The following is a 13,487-nucleotide window of genomic DNA, read 5'->3' as shown; positions in this document are numbered from 1 at the left end:
GGATGTCCTACTGCAGCCTCTCCCCAGTGCCTGGTTCGGTGCCTTCACAAAGGGGCTCCATCTGTTGGCTCCGTCCAAACCAAACTGTGCCAACCCAGAGGGGCTGAGCAGGACAGGAATGGGTGCCTGGTGGGGAGGGCTGATCTGGCCCCTTGCTAACACTTATTTGTGACCTCAGGTCAATACTTTCATCATCATTTGCAGACATGGCAGAGCTCTTTGAGTTACCTGACATGTGTGTTCCCAGCTGAGGGGAGCTAGGCTGGGCTCCACCTTCTTGTTTCAGCTCATACTGTAAACAGCTGTCCTCTCCACAGTGTATTAAGTGCCTTTTTTTTTTTTTACATTTTTGTGGCTGATTTTGCTGTTTAAAGTGGCCTAAAACAGCAGTGCTGAAGTGTAGTGTGGTGTCCCTCAGCACACTAAGTGTGCCATATGGAGAAAATAGGTGTCTCAGATAAGCTTCGTTCAGTCATGAGTTAGGCTGTTGGCTGAGAGTTCAATGTTAATGAATCCTATATATGGCCTTTAAACAGAAACACACATAAAACAGAATATGTATCCATCTGCTGATGAAGATGTGTGACCAGAGGCTCACACAAACCTAACCTACATTTCCCTGAGGAGCAATGATTCTGAATTTTCTAATTTAGTGTTTGTGGTGACTTGATAAACATAACTGTTGTGAATAATGAGAATCAACCTGTATATCCTAATTTTCTCATTTCTAGGGTTGTGACAGGCAATTCATCATGCCGTCACAGACACCTTGAGGGTCAGGGAGACAGATTACTAAAACACTTTTCTCAAAAGAGGGAAAAAGCTGGCGGACTGTGATATTAAAATCTGGAGAGGGGATGTCAATGGACTTGCTAGTTTTTCCACACGTTGAAGGTGATCCTTTTGAGAAAATACCAGTGGCAAGCCTTCCTGTTTCTGGCATTTATTTTTCCTTTACAAACTTAATTTTTATTCCTACGTTTCTGGAAGAAAGTTTCTGGGCAACAGTTGATGCTACTTTTGGGATTTTATCTTGGAATCAGATATCTTTTTGTTCTGCTCTTAGAAAATGCAAGGAGAGAAAGAGCAATGGATTGCTTCAGAGCTTGACAAGCATAGGGTTAAGATGTTCCATGAGATTTTTATTAATATAGCTAAGGAGGGCCATAAAGAGCAGTTTACCCACCTCAGTCCCCTTAACCCCATTTTGCCTGAATGACTCAGTTATCTATTGTACTGGATCTTGTTTCTTCTGGGAATTCTGAGGGGCATTAAAATTAAATCAACACCACTCAAAACATTTTATAACTGTTGCTTTCAAAAGAAAGCCTTGTCCAAATGGCCTCTCATCTCCTGAAGTGAGGTGCAGAGATCCTCGAACAAAACCACAGGTAGATTAGATGTTCTCTCTTCAAGCCCTCTTCCTCCCTCCCTCCCTCCCTCCTTCCCTTCTTTCCTTCCTGCCTGCCTGCCTCTCTCTCTCTCTCTCTCTCTCTCTCTCTCTCTCTCTTTCCTTTCCTTCTTTCTTTCTTTCCATTAAAGAGAATAAAGCACATCTCGCTGAACTGGCTTGTAATGATGTCTGTTAAACATGGCAAGTTGTAGGAAATACATAGTATAGTTTTGTTGTAAGAAGAACATTTGTGCATAGAAAAAGTATACAAGGATAATACCAATCTGTTGATAATGGTAATCTTGGTGGACATTTGAAATGGGTCTGGGGGGTTGCGGGGAGGGGAGAAGTTGAGGGTGGCTTTTATTTGTATTATTTATATGTTTTACTGTTTATTTTATTACAATAAACATTTGTTACTTTTATAATGATATAAAAACTCCTGAAAGGTTTCCAAAAGTTTGATTTCTCATTCCGGGAACTTCTGTGGAGAGGCAATGACTACTTCCCTCTTGAGTGACCACACACGGCAGTGTTAGGCTGTCATCGCGTGGTGCTCCCATCATCCATTTAATTGGTGCTGTATGGATTTAGATGCTCTGCACCTCATTTCTGAGTTACCTGTATATGGGTATCTGTGACACATCAACACACAGGTATGCAGAATGTGTATCCGTGAAAAGAGCAGCTGGCAAGAAACGAGGTCCAGTTAAATGGCGCCTAATTGGTGTACGAAAGCTGGGAGCTCGCAGTGACCACCTGTTCACTGAAACTTGATGACCTTGACCAATGTGATCGTTTCTTAAGTAGCACGACTGAGAACTTGTCCTTGACAGATAGCAGGAGGGGGAAAGATCGTGATTAAAGTGCTGCACTGGCCTGAACCCAGAGTGAGAATTCCAGGAACTCTGCTTTTAACAGTTTTATCCATGATCAGTTCAAAAGATGTTTGAGGACTAGTCAGCATATTTGTTGAAATGGCATAATTAATTATGTGCTTTGTAAAAAGAAATATTCTTTGAGCTTTAATTGATTCATTCAGCTATTCAACAAGCATTTACAGAGTTCCTACTATGTGTTAAGCACTGGACACAATTTAAATATGAAATGGATTATTCAGTTGTGCTTAGCAAAGCCCACGAGGAAATATTAAAGTGTTTCAGTGCTGAGGAGTTGACTGCTGTTGAGGTATGAAACATGTGACTGCCATAACGATAAAACACACCACCATCTGTTATAATAAGAGAAACTCTTCTTTGCTTACTTAAAAATGTTAATGAAGAAACGTCCCCAAAGATATGTAAAGTCTTCATTCAATTTTAAGTTGTCACGTTATAAAACATATGATGAGTCAATATAGTAAAAGTTTTATTTTTGCCAAAGGCTGCAGACAGAACCTGGGAATGGTTTTTATTTCAGATCTCAAGGAAAATGTCAAAGAAGAGTAATTAGTTGCCCTTATTGGGGGGAAAGATTCCATACAAGGATCCTTGAAGGGAAGGAAGACAGGAGAGAAGCAGGAAGAGACAACGTAAGGACTCACGTCTGAGTAATTCAACATGAAATAGGTCAACACAGGTATCTCATATGTGGACTGATTTTAGAGAGGCTTCTGGTACTTTCTAGGAAACATGGTGTTTGTCCTAGCTCCATTATTGGTCTCTTCTGGACTAAACCTCACAGCCTCGTAGGGGAGACAGCCATGCCAGCAATAAATTACAGAATCACCCTTGGTTGTCCTCTTTCCTTCATTCTCAGCATCCAGTCTTGTTGTCTGTACCTTCAGAATGCATTCTCAACATGTCCACCTGTCCCCAGTTCTACTGTCTACATCTGAGTCCAAGCCCCTCTCTTTTCTCATCTGGGTAAACTGGTCCTCCTGCTGCTACTCTTATTCCCTACAATCCCTTTCCCTCACAGCAACCAGAAGAATCTTTAAAAGAATCCAAGTCAGGTCATGTCACTACCCTGCTAAAAACCTTCCAATTGCTTCCTTCTGAATTTGAAATAAGATTTGAATTCCTCACATGACCTGCCAGGCATCAATGGGTCTCTAACTCTTCCACTCCATCTGACATCACTTGGCTTGGTGCTCCCTGCACTGCACATGAGTCTCCTTTCTGCAGCTCATCCTCCCTCATTTGGCATTTGCTCCACTTCTGCCTGAGCAGTCTTTCTTAATCTTTGCATGACTCCTGTAGCTTCAGCACAAATGCTTCTTTTGGGGTTGTCCAAAAAGTTCCTTCAGTTTTTAAGTAAAAATAAAAGACAGGTTTTTCATTTCCACCAAGAACTTTATTGAACAACACATTCACCATGTTTTTCCACTACTTTCTGCATTTTTCAGGCAACTTCATAATTCCATCTTCCAAAAACTTTTTATCTTTTTGAGCAAAGAACTGTCCCAGGTGCCTTTTACAGTCTTCCAGGGAATTGAAATTTTATCCATTAAGTGAATTTTGTAAAGACTGAAATAAATGGAAGTCCGAAGATGCAATGCCTGATGAATATGGCAGATAAATCAGAACTTCCCAGCCAAGCTGTAACAGTTTTTGCCTGATCACCAAAGAAACATGCGGCTTTGTGTTATCCTGATGGAAGATTATGTGTTTTCTGTTGACTAATTTGGAATGCTTTTCGTTGAGTGCTGCTTTCAGTTGGTCTAATTGGGAGCAGTACTTGTTGGAATTAATTGTTTGGTTTTCCAGAAGGGGCTCATAATAGAGGACTTCCTTCCAATCCCACCATATACACAGCATCACCTTCTTTGGACGAAGACTGGCATTTGGTGTGGTTGTTGGTGGTTCATTCCTCTTGTCCCACGATCTCTTCCATTCCACATTATTGTACAGTATCCACTTTTCATCACCCGTCACAATTTGTTTTAAAAATGGAATGTGTTCATTATGTTTCAGTAGAGAATCACATATGGAAATATTGGTCAAGAAGGTTTTTCTCACTTAACTTCTCTGGAATCCAAAAGTCAAAGCAATTAACATAACCCAGCTGGTGCAAATGATTTTCAACGCTTGATTTGGATATTTTGAGTATGTTGGCTCTTTCCCGCATGGTATAACGTTGATTGTTCTCAATTAATGTCTCGATTTTAAGGGAATTCCTTTATTTTTATTATTTATTTATTTATTTTTGCCTGCGTTGGTTCTTCGTTTCTGCGCAAGGGCTTTCTCTAGTTGCAGCAAGCGGGGGGCCACTCTTCATCGCGGTACGCGGGCCTCTCACTGTCTTAGCCTCTCTTGTTGTGGAGCACAGGCTCCAGACGCACAGGCTCAGTAGTTGTGGCCCACGGGCCTAGTCGCTCCGCGACATGTGGGATCCTCCCAGATCAGGGCTTGAACCCGTGTCCCCTGCATTGGCAGGCAGACTCTCAACCACTGCACCACCAGGGAAGCCCTAATGTCTCGACTTGATCACTATCAACTTCAACTGGTCTACCTGACCATGGAGCATCGTCCAGTGAGAAATCTCCAGCATGAAACTTCACAAACCACTTTTGACATATTCGATCAGTCAGAGCACCTTCTCCATACACTGCATAAATTTTTTTTTTTTTTGCATTTCAGTTGTGTTTTCACCTTTCTCAAAATAATAAAGCATAATATGCCAAAAATGTTGCTTTTTTCTTCCATCTTCAATATTAAAGTGCTACCCCCAAATTCACCAATTTTGTTAAATTTTTTTTTAATGCACGCTAATATGACAGCTGTCACAATACAGTCTAACAAAATTTTTTCAAATGAAGTTAAAGACAAATAAGCGCTACTAGAACCATCTTATGCAAAAAAAAAATGAACTTTTTGGCCAACCCAAATACCTTCGATAGGCCTTTCCTAACCACTCTCTTTAAAGTATGCCTCTTTTAATTTCTCTATATCACATTTGTCCCATTTTATTTTTCATGGTACTTATTGCAATCTGAAAACAGCTTGTTTATCTCTTTGCTGCTTGTTTGTAAGCAGGGACTGAACTGTCTGGTTCTCTATTTCCTGGGCACAGGCCAATATCAATATGTATTTGTGGAATAAAGGAATGAATATATGTCATGGGAGTATCCATGTGTATTTGCACTGTCCCCTGTACCAGCAGTGTTATTTGTAGATTAATCCTAACACTAACAGAAATAGAATCGTATGGCTGTTTACAGAGCTGTAAGAATGAGAAAGGGTGTTGTTAGAGGTTTATAATCCTCTGTCCTTTCAGAGTGTCCGTAATCAGTGGTTTGTTCCCATTTTATGACCTGTTTGTGGTTCTGAGTAAAGCCCTGGACTCTCTCTACAAGAAAATGTGCGTTTGCACACACACCAAAATTTTACACAATTTCAGTGAATTACGCAGGTTGACAAACTACCTAGTGAATCCAGGTCTGCAAGGCTTTCTGCGACACAGGACTTGCAGTTCTAATACCAGGACAGTCCTGGGAAAATTGCAAGGGTTGGCCACCATAGATTTATATCCCCGCCAGCAGCCCTTTTTGAATTCCTTACATGCCCAAGAATCCTTCCTGAAGGTGTTAACATATCAGAAATGTTTGAAGTAATTACTGAACATCTACAAAGAGCAGAGAGAAAAGTGGAATTGATGAAGGAAGTATTGGATATGAGCAACTGTCTATGGTAGGACTACATGCAAAATAGGAACTTAGAGAAAGCAGGTGCTCCAGATGGTCATATCACCACTCTAAGTGACGTGATGAGCAGGGGTTTATCACTTTATGATTATGTTAGCATAGTAATGCCGCCACTCTCATCCACTCATCAAAAATAACCCATAGTGCAAGTTTTCATACTACAACTTCCAAATATTGGTAGGAGGTGAGGATGCCCTCATAATGCTGGAAAATGAACATGATAAAGAAAATTTAGACTGTCTTTTCTGTAAAACCTTCTTTAACATGTGGGAAATTGTGGAAGCCCAGTAATTATCAGATACCAGTAATTAGGAGATATGAGTGAATTGTGGAACAGTCATTTGATTAACACAAGCCCTCAGGGAGGCTAACTAAGTAATTCCTTGCTCTTGGGAGTAAGTCATGTATTAACTTGGTATGATTTTTTGACAAGTTACAGCTATGTGGTTTTCATGATACTTTTTATGGCCTGTCTCATTAAGAAAGAGCATTCATCTCATTGGGTTTGAAGAGAACTTTCAGGAAGTTTATTTGGGGCATGTACTGGAAAGTTGTCCAGGAAGCTCTAACAGACACCTTACAGGAGAAAGAATTCTAAGTCATTCTTTCTGCATAAAACTTGCTAGGCTGGTACCATGTGCCTGGAGAGTAAAGCCATTTCTACTGCCTTCACCAAGTTGCCAGGTGTAGGGGCAAGTGATTCTGGTAGACTTAACTGGTGCTCCCCATATCCAACCCTCTTTCCTTCCTGGTAGAAAGCTAGTCACATGACCTCACTTTTAGAAGATGAGGCCATTTGCTAGATCTGGCCAATGAATCTGTGAGATGTAATGCCCAACACTTCCGGGCTGAAACACAGACATTTCCAGGCATTCTCTTTCCCTGCCATCGAGGATGAAACCTCATGTCAAGTTGGTGGCACCCCAAGATTGAAGTAGCCTGGATCCTTGAGTCTTTGTGTGAAGAAGTGCTGTCCCAGGGGGGTCACCTTGCCCCAGAGTGGATGCTGCATGTGTAAGAAAGGAATCTTTGTTGTGTCAAGCTCATAGAATTTCACGAGCTTTAATTTGCTTCCACAGTGTCATCTGGTTTATTCTGACCTATCCTGCCCCAAACCACAAAGTGCAACCACGGCTGACCATGAGGGAAACTGCTGCCTCTGAAACGACTTATTTCAAAGGTTTCCTCAACAGAGGAGTCCATCTGGGACATTAGCAACCCAATTCAACTTACACCTACTTCCTAAGGGTACCCAGGAAGGATGAATCATAGCTAGCTCAGAGTTTGTATCCCTGCAGGTGATCCTGGGAACTCCATGTGCTGCTCCATATCTCAGCCCTGGGGCGCTGGACAGAGAAGCATACAGCACCCCATATTACCCTCTAGTCCCGAGTCCTTGCAATAACGCTTCTCAAACTTTTCCAGCTACGTGCCGCTGGCATCAATGGAGAGAAAACAATTGAGAGCAGAGCTTGTCAGAAACTTAATTTTACCACTAATAATATTGAACATTTATTATGACACAGTCTGTTAAGCATTCCATATTTTTTTCAACTGTTTGGTGAAGCCTTCTCTGATCACCCATTTAAAATTGCAAGACCTCCTCATGCTGTGACTCTTATTCCCCTTCTCCACTCCTTTTCCCCCATGGCTCTTGTCATCTCCTAACCTACTGCATGTTTTGCTTAGTTGCTATGTGGACTGTTTGCTCCTCCCAGGAGAACATAATCTCCCCAAAGGCAGACAGTGTTGTCTCCTGTGTCATCATTGTATCTCCAGCACCTAGAAGAGTTTTTAGCACATGATAGGTGTTCGTTGACTCTATTGAGTGCTCTGTAAGCAGTCAGAGAACATGTTATTCACCAGAAGTTCACTGTGTGGTTGTGTGGGGTTGGGAGAGGGTAAGGCACGTAGCCAGGCAGTACTGCTCCCTCCGCAAGGCAGCAGCTCGTGACAGACAAGCCTGCCATTCTTGGGTGCTGAGCATAAGCTTCAGAATGAGCTGGGAACAGGGGACAGGGGCTGAGCAAGGGGGCACAGAAGGTGGGAGACAGCAGCACAGCTGAAACCCATGTTGTCTGCAGTGCAATCCCCCTCTGCACCCAGGATTTCAGAAAAATCACTACACTTATGAAATGCTGACTGGTATTGACTTTCTTATGGAAAACAGTGAAACAATAGAGCTTTGAGTTTTGACTCGGGGTCCAAGTGCTCTGGAGAGAAGAGAGACAAAAGACACGTGAGCTCCTCCCTCATCCTGCTGCCACCCCGCCTGGAAGGTGAAATCTAGGTCACTACTTACAATGCCACAGGCAGCGTGCTAAGCACTTGAGGAAAAACAGCCAACTTTTACTGAGCCCTCATTAAGTTCTGGGTCACATTTATTAACTGTTTTACGTAGTTTAAGTCACTTGATCATCCTAGCACCCTGGTAAGGTAGGTGTTCCTATTGTCATCCTGACTCAAAGAGGAGAGAATTGAGGCCCTGAAAGGTTCACTCGCTCGTCTGAGATAACAGAGCTGGGAGGCAGCACAGCCAGGATTTGAACCTGGGCACTCTGACTCCTGAGTCTGCCCCTGTAATGGATGTGACAGTACCTTTTCACTTTCTACCCTTTATCTCACTTAATTCTTACACTGGACATATGTTTTAGGGACAGTTAGACCCCGAGTTTCACAGATGAGGAGGCTAAGACTTGAAAAGGTTGAGTAAACTTGTCCAAGGTCACAAAGCGTTTCAGCATTGGACTCTGGACTCAGATTAATTTAGTTCCAATTGCTGTCTTTTATATCATCCTGTAATTTCCCTTCACTTATTTCACTTATTTGCTTACCAAGCCTATACTAAGATTGTCTAGTTGGTGGAGAGAGCTGTGTTGGACAAACAAGGTGAGATGAGTGAGGTCCTAGTTTTCCCTCTGAGAGACTGAGTGACTGTTGGTTATTCTCCTTTTGCACCCCTCACCTGCCATCCATTGTTCACCCTCCTCTGCTCTTCCCTGTGCCCAGGGAGGCTGACCGAGTGGACCGCCTCATCCTGGCTCACTTGTCCTTTGGCTTCCTATCAGGTTCAGCCAAGGGGAGGCACCAGCAACATTTCAGAGGTTGAGAGGAGAGAGAGGTTGGTGAATGGGGTTTTTAACCCAATGCACCTGTTAACTTCCTTCCTTGCCTCCCCGCTGTGGCCTGAGGTCCTCAGGTGGCTCCTCTTCTATGTCTCTGGCTCTCCCTGGAGTATGATAACATGACTCCTCCCTGCTACCCTCCACCCAGCCCCTTTATCCCCCTTTAAGCCTAGAGATGGTAATAGCTTTCCATTTTTGTTACTTTCTGGATGTTTCATCATCTCTTGTAGGCAGATGTGCTGTTTCCTGTCAGGGCTCTGACCCTTAAACAAGTCATGCAAGTTTTCAGAGTCTCAGTTTCCTTTTATGTAAAATAGGGCATGTAATGCCTACCAAAATGGTACGGTGACATTTCAATTGCTCAGTGCAGTGCCTGGTCCCAGGTGAATGGCAATAAATAGTAGCTGCTTAATGATCATTACTGGTATGAATGTTCTATGCCTTGAGGACCTCAAGCACTGATCATCAGTGGTATGTGACTATGCAGGATCATCTGAAACTGCACAAATGTACTCCGCCTTTACAGCCTCCATGGGAATACAAATGTAGGTCTTTATGGGTTGACAATTAAACGCTTCACTTTTCACTGGTTGACCATTAGAAATGACAATAAGAGTTAGCTTTTTTGAGGTCATACTTTTTTTTTAATTTATTTACCACATACTGTGACAATTAAGTAGTCAACTAATTCTCAAAATGACCTTAAGGGGTAGTTACCAGTCATAACTCAGGCAAAGTGACCTGACTGACCCAGGTCAATCTCAGCCAGGCAGAGCTGAGACCTAACACGGGTCTAACTCATATATCGTTGTCCCAGAAGCCTGAGCTCTGCCATCCCCACAGGAGCTGGATGAAGCTGTCAACCACAGCAGCTCTCTCTACTTCCTTGCAAGAGGAAGCTTGGTTTTCTTGGTGGTGCATGTCCAAGAATAAAACACTCACTTCCCTTCTTTTCCCCCAAACCTACTTATTATTCTGTCACACAGAAGGCAAACTGGGTTCCCTGGGGTGCTTAATGAGTTTAGTAAGCCAGCGAAAGGGGCAGTGCTGTGGCTCGAGGTGGGCGTGTTTGAGGAAGCCATGGAGACTTCAAAGTGAGGTCAGGGGTCTGTGGAATCCATCAAAGGAAGCCTCTTGCCAGGAGCCACACAGAAGGATGACAGAGCAGGAGGGAGTCCTGCAGAGAGGGAGGGCTGGTCTGGGCGAGGGAGAGGGGATGGGGGAGGCTGGCAGGGGGAGCACAATAAAGGCGTCAGCAGGAATGAGGCCTCTGCATCCCACATGAGTGGTGGGGTTTGTACTAATGAGAAACCCGGGGAGAGAGAGGGGCCCCATCGAACCTTCGAGTCAGAAGGAACAGATCAGAGTGCCATGCCAAGAGCTCGGCTGTGAAACTCCTTAGGACAGCGAGCTCAAATTTGCTTTCTCGTTAGCTGAAATATTTGGAATAAATAAACTGATTTCTCTGGAGCCCACTTTATTACATTAGGAGTCATCTTTCCTCAGGGTTGGGAGGGGAAAGACACTTGTATCTGAGAAGATTAACCATTTTGAAAATACTTGAATAGACTATTTAATCATTTATGGGAGAGAAAAGATGATATACTTAAAACTTTTCCCCTTTCCCCCACCCTCAAACAAAGAAAACACTCCATGTGTATTTTAACCATTAAAAAAAGAAAAGAAAAGAAACCCCCAGCCTTTCTTGCTGACTAAGAGAGAAGGAGAGGACAGCTGATACATCAGATTCAAAGGTTGCCTCACTAGGAAGAGCTTAGCAGGGAGCTGGGAGACTTGACATAACCTTAAAATATTCAGTGAGGGGATTTTCTCCTTAGAACAGCTTCTGAAGATGGTCTTTGATAGTCTCTAAATAAACCCAGCATTGAGTAAATACTTGTAATATTTTTTACCTATACAGGTAAAAATTGGCTTCAGTCATCTGTGTGGACCTATGGGCGGGGAGGGGTGTGTGTGTTACATTCTTTTAGTCGTCTTTAGGTCTTCCTTAGCTTATGCATCCTTGTATTAGCCTCTTAGCAGAAGGCCAAGACATAAAACTAGGCTCCTTCCTTGATTTCCACAAAAAGACCCACTTCATGGGGGATATTGTGTGTGTAGTAAAATCATCTGGGAACTTGGAGGATCAGAGTTGAATGTTAGGCATCCCATCCCTGAAAGACCTCTGGGTACCCACCCAATGACTCCCAGGGGATTTTCCCCTAATCACTTCACATCACAAGGTGACCCAGCCACAAGTCAGCTTAGTGGCCTCCCTCTCCCAGCTTCTCACATGTTTCTGTTGTTTCTTTCTTATACCTTTTACACACACACCACCATCAAAACCACCAAGTTACTGTTCTTTCTTACAGAAGTAGTTCTTCCTCATTTAAAACAATTTAATGGTCACTTTTGCTGCTTCACATCACAAGTGTCTTTAGAGCCTCATCTTCCTCCCAAGTGCCTTATGAAGGTATTGCTATGGACTGAATATGCCCCCCACAAATGCATATGTTGAACCCTGACCCGCAGTGTAATGGTGTTTGGAGGTGGGACCTTTGGGAGATAATTATGTCTGATTTATCATTCCTTTTAGGTTTAAGTTTATCTGCTGATCAAGTGCAGTAGCTGGAATAGATGAGTTATAAAGTCAGTTCTTGTGGTGAAATGCATGATTTGATGATTTAACCAAAAATGGCAACCTTTAGATAATCTTTGAACAATAGTAAAACCTTACTAATAAAGACACCATAAAGGCTGAGAATGCAAATTGTTGCATCTTCTCTTGAGAGTTTATCTTTGAATCCAGAAACATGATTCTGGGAAGTTGCTTTTCAGTTCATCTTACTTGAATTTCACGTAATATTAAAATCAGAATTGAGTATGAAGGAGGTTGATAATTTGCTCTCCTCTTCATAGCCGCATCTCAGGGCCTGTCTGTGTATTTTTGTGCAAGGATCGGAATGAAATAGTTGAGATGTCTTTTTAGTTATTCCATTATTCTGAACTTTTATTTTTTAGGGGAAGGATATTTTTCTATCCTGCATCATTTAAATTCTTTGTCATTCTCCAAGTAGTTATGGAACCCTTAATAATATCTCCTATTACTCTTGGTAACATGATCATTTATCTCAAAAATGTGTGCTTTGAATCTTCTGAGGATCTTGATAAAAATAAATTCCCTAAATCCCTTTTTAATTAAGGAGGATTCAGAAGCCCATTGTACGCTGTGTTGAAGCACACTTCGTTCTCATCATTTTTCTCCTGCTCTATGTATCCAGAGAAATGTAAAAATCCAGATAAAAACCATTTGGTTTTATCTAGGTCAGGCCTAAAAAACTCCTCATGGGAAGCATAGATTTCCTGCATTGACAGAGACAAAATGATTTGTAACTCCTATGAATTTGTAAAATAGAAAAAGGTTTTGGAGAGCAACAAGAGGGAACAAAAAGCCAGCCAGACAATCCCTTTTAAGAAAAAAAAAAAAAGCAGGATCTTGAGTTAGAAGATGAGAGGTCTGGCCTTGGCTCTATCCCTTGGGCACAATTTCCTGCTGTTTATAGGGACATTGATAATACTTTCCCCATAGTGTTGTTCTATAGGTTAATCACGGTAGTACAGGTGATTAGGTCTCCGAGAGAGCCCAACAAATAGCCCCATCTTCCTTGATTAAACTCTGAACCAAATGAGAAATAAGATGAAAAGAGTCAGTAAGCTTTTACTGACGAAAGCTAGCTTGGTAGGTGTAGCTTAGTGTAGGAGCCAAAATTAATGTGCTAATTCCTGACACCCCAATCTCAACCCTAGAACAATAGGAGTTGGGAGAGACATTTCCTTCTGACATTGCTAAATCATATTAGGATACTTTATATGTTAGGTTTCTAAGCTGTGTACTGTGTTTATTGGTGGCAGTGACACCAAAGATAGAGGCAATGTATAGAAGCTTTGAAACGGGAAAGAAAACATGAATTACACTATGTTTTCAAAGTCTCTTGTAATTATTTAGGCTATAACAAAATTTGATTCATCTGTCTTATTCCACTGCTAGTCTTTTAAATATGTCTTTAACACAGTGTATCCTTCAATTCTTCATTAAAATGTATGTAAGTGGATGTTTAAAAAAAATTATTTTTAGTGTTTTTAACCCAACGAGGTTGGATTGAGGAGGGCCACAAGACAGTCTCATGGCAGGAATGTTAGGGTGAGGGCCCTGACCTGCTTATGACTGCAGTGACAGCCATTTGTTGTCTCCTTGTTTTTCTGTTCAAGATTCAGGATGCAAGGAGGGAGCATCTGAATAACTTTGCTTGGGTTGCCTGGCTCT

Source organism: Stenella coeruleoalba (genome assembly GCF_951394435.1).
Source record: "Stenella coeruleoalba genome assembly, chromosome: 8".
Classification (NCBI taxonomy): Eukaryota; Metazoa; Chordata; class Mammalia; order Artiodactyla; family Delphinidae; genus Stenella; species Stenella coeruleoalba.
Note: the sequence above shows the minus strand (reverse complement) of the source record.